The 3,012-nt window shown below is 41.1% G+C and overlaps 1 non-coding gene across 1 annotated transcript; it reads left to right on the top strand.

Annotated features, from left to right (window-relative positions):
• The first annotated feature begins 2,673 nt into the window (after positions 1–2,673).
• LOC121210356 (small nucleolar RNA R71) lies at positions 2,674–2,780 on the top strand. Its single transcript, XR_005905469.1, has one exon. It is a non-coding gene; the product is annotated as a small nucleolar RNA R71 (small nucleolar RNA).
• Positions 2,781–3,012: the final 232 nt, after the last annotated feature.

The raw sequence follows: 3,012 nt of genomic DNA, 5'->3' as shown, positions 1-3,012 counted from the left end.
GGTGTGTGAAAGGATTCCGGCGACTAGGGTTTGATATTTCGGGAAGGGGATAATGAATAGGGGGTTTATATAGATTTTGGGGCACATGGCTGTGGGACACTCCCGTGTGTCCTAATTTTAGCCTGTGTGTATCGTGATTTTCAAATTTGGGCTCGTTTGAAATTCGGCCCACACCCGTGTTCTTTGGGCGTGTCGATGCACACGACCGTGTCATATGGCCATGTTCTAATTCATTTGCTTCTCCCATGCCCGTGTATGTATGTCCACGCCTGTGTTGTTTTGTCAGTCTTGACCATAGGTAGTGAGCACGAGCATGTCACACGGCCGTGTTGTTTTCTCAGTTTCAACCATGGCCTCTAGACACGGGCGTGTCGCACACCGTGTTGTTTTGACAGATTCACCCACGGCCATGTCACACGGTCGTGGCAACTTATTGACTCCCATGTTGGGGGGAAATTTTGACCTATTTTCACACAGCCGTATCGCACGGTCGTGTTGCCTTCCGTGGTATGGGCACGGCCTAAGGCACGCCGTGTGCCTGGCCGTGTGGTTCTGGAAAACCTGTGTTCAGCGACTCAGTTAGTGAATTAAATGTTCAAAACTAAAATTTAAAGAAGTTAACACCGTTAGTGCTCGGGTTGCCTCCTGAGAAGCACTTATTTATAGTCTAAGCTTGACTTACCTCTCTGTTGCATGGTCATGGTGGTGCGAGAAGTTTACACTCCTCATCCCTGCTATCAATTTTATCAAAATAAGGTTCTAGACGAGTACTATTTACCATGAATGTACTGAATTTGGGATGAATTACCTCGACTGTACCATATGGGAAAATGCTAAGTATCGTAAGAGGGATTTCTCCATTAGGTTCAGAGGTGGCAATCCGAGGGTCTGCTGCATGTAATAGTACTTTTTCTCCGACCTTAAGTTGATTTGGTGAAATATTGAGCTCGTCATGGCGTGGTTTTGGTTTATCGTGTGATCTCGATTTCTGTATCCACCATTCATCTAGTTCCTCGACCTGTAGCCTTCGTTCTTCATAGATAGGTTCTTTGTCATTACTCGAACATGGCTCAGGTGTGTTCTTTGAAAGTGTTTCCTGCAAAGAAGGTTTCACCACATGATCAGTATTAGTAGTATGATTTATACAATCACCCTTGATATTTGATGTGTTACTTGAATTATGAGCTTGAAGAGTGATTGTTTCCTCACCCACACGAAGTGTGAGTTCACCTGTACCAACATCAATTATAGTTCTAGCAGTTGCTATAAAGGGCCTTCCTAAAATTAAAGGCACGTCACTATCATTTTCTATGTCTAGAACAACAAAATCAACTGGAATATGAATTTGTCAATTTTAACGAGTACATCTTCAATAATGCCCCTAGGAAATCTAATTGTTTTGTATGCTAACTGAATGCTCATCCTAGTTTGTTTGGGTTTCCCAAGACCAAGTTGTTTAAACATTTTATAAGGCATGACATTGATAATAGCCCCTAAATCAGCCAAAGCATTATTAACATCTAAGCTACCAATTAAACAAGGAATCGTAAAACTCACTGGATCTTTTAATTTGTTGGCCAGCTTATTTTGTAATATGGCTGAGCAAACTGCATTTAACTTCACATGCGACGCCTCATCCAACTTCCGCTTATTTTTTAAAAGCTCCTTCAAGAATTTGACTGCATTTGACATCTGCAAAAGAGCTTTAATAAATGGTAAGTTAATATGTAATTTTTTAATAATTTAAAGAATTTACCGAATTTTTCGTCTGTGCGGTCTTTCCTTGTCGCATTGGGGTATGGCACACGAGGTTTCTACTATTTACTTACCGGTGTTTGTTCACTGTGGTCTACCTCACCTTTGCTTTTACTTACCATAATTCCTTGCCTCGGTTCTGGTTCAGGTTCGACTAACCCTTTCTCATCTTGAATGGTAATTGCATTGAGCTGTTCCCTTAGGTTAGATTCAGTGTTACCCGGTAGGCTACCTTGTGGTCATTCAGAAATCAATTTGGCGAGTTGGCCTATCTAAGTTTCGAGCCCTTGGATTGACGCTTGTTGATTCTTAAGTGCTGTTTCGGTATTCTGAAAGTGAGTTTCTGACACCGAGATAAAATTTGTTAGCATCTCCTTAAGGTTCGGCTTCTTTTTTTATTGGTAAAGTGGTTGTTGAGAACCCGGAGGGTGTTGTGGCCTTTGATTTCCTTGACCGCCCCACGAGAAATTGGGATGGTTCCTCCAACCTGCATTATAAGTATTACTATATGAGTTATTTTGAGGTCTAGAGTTATTGTTACCCATATATTGGACTTGTTCCTCCTCGATGCTAGGGTTGAAGGGTTGATATTCTGTGTATGCTCCTCCTCCATTTGAATTGCACCTCATCACTGGATGTACCTGAGTAGAACCACACAAACTGTCAATCTTTTTATTTAAGAGTTCTACCTGGTTAGATAGCATAGTAACTGCATCAAGGTTGAAAACACTGACTGCTTTCGTCGGCTTTGTCCTTATAACTTGCCACTGATAGTTATTCAGTGACATCTTCTTAATAAATTCGTAAGCCGCTTCAGATGTTTTGTTATTCAAAGTTCTACCGGTGGCTGCGTTAATGAGTTGCCTCATTAAGGGGTTCACACCATTGTAAAAAGTCTGAACCTGTAGCCAAAGTGGTAACCCATGGTGAGGGCACCTTTTCAAAAGATCCTTGTATCTCTCCCATGCATTATAGAGTGTTTCTATATCCATCTGCACAAAAGAAGAGATGTCATTCATCAACTTAGTTGTTTTAGCCGGCGAAAAATATTTAAGTAAAAACTTTTTGGTCATTTGTTCCCAAGTAGTGATCAACCCTCGTGGTAACAAGTTCAACCACTATTTAGATTTGTTCCTCAATGAAAAGGGAAACAAACGAAGGTGAATGGAATCATCAGAAACGCCATTGATTTTAAAAGTGTCGCAAAACTTCAGAAAATTCGCCAGTGATTGTTTGGATCCTCATCTTGCAAACCAT

The sequence above is a fragment of the Gossypium hirsutum genome, chromosome A11 (assembly GCF_007990345.1).
Source record: "Gossypium hirsutum isolate 1008001.06 chromosome A11, Gossypium_hirsutum_v2.1, whole genome shotgun sequence".
NCBI classification, from domain to species: domain Eukaryota; kingdom Viridiplantae; phylum Streptophyta; class Magnoliopsida; order Malvales; family Malvaceae; genus Gossypium; species Gossypium hirsutum.
The sequence above is the reverse complement of the archived record's forward strand: the minus strand, read 5'-3'. Positions and strand labels throughout refer to the sequence as shown.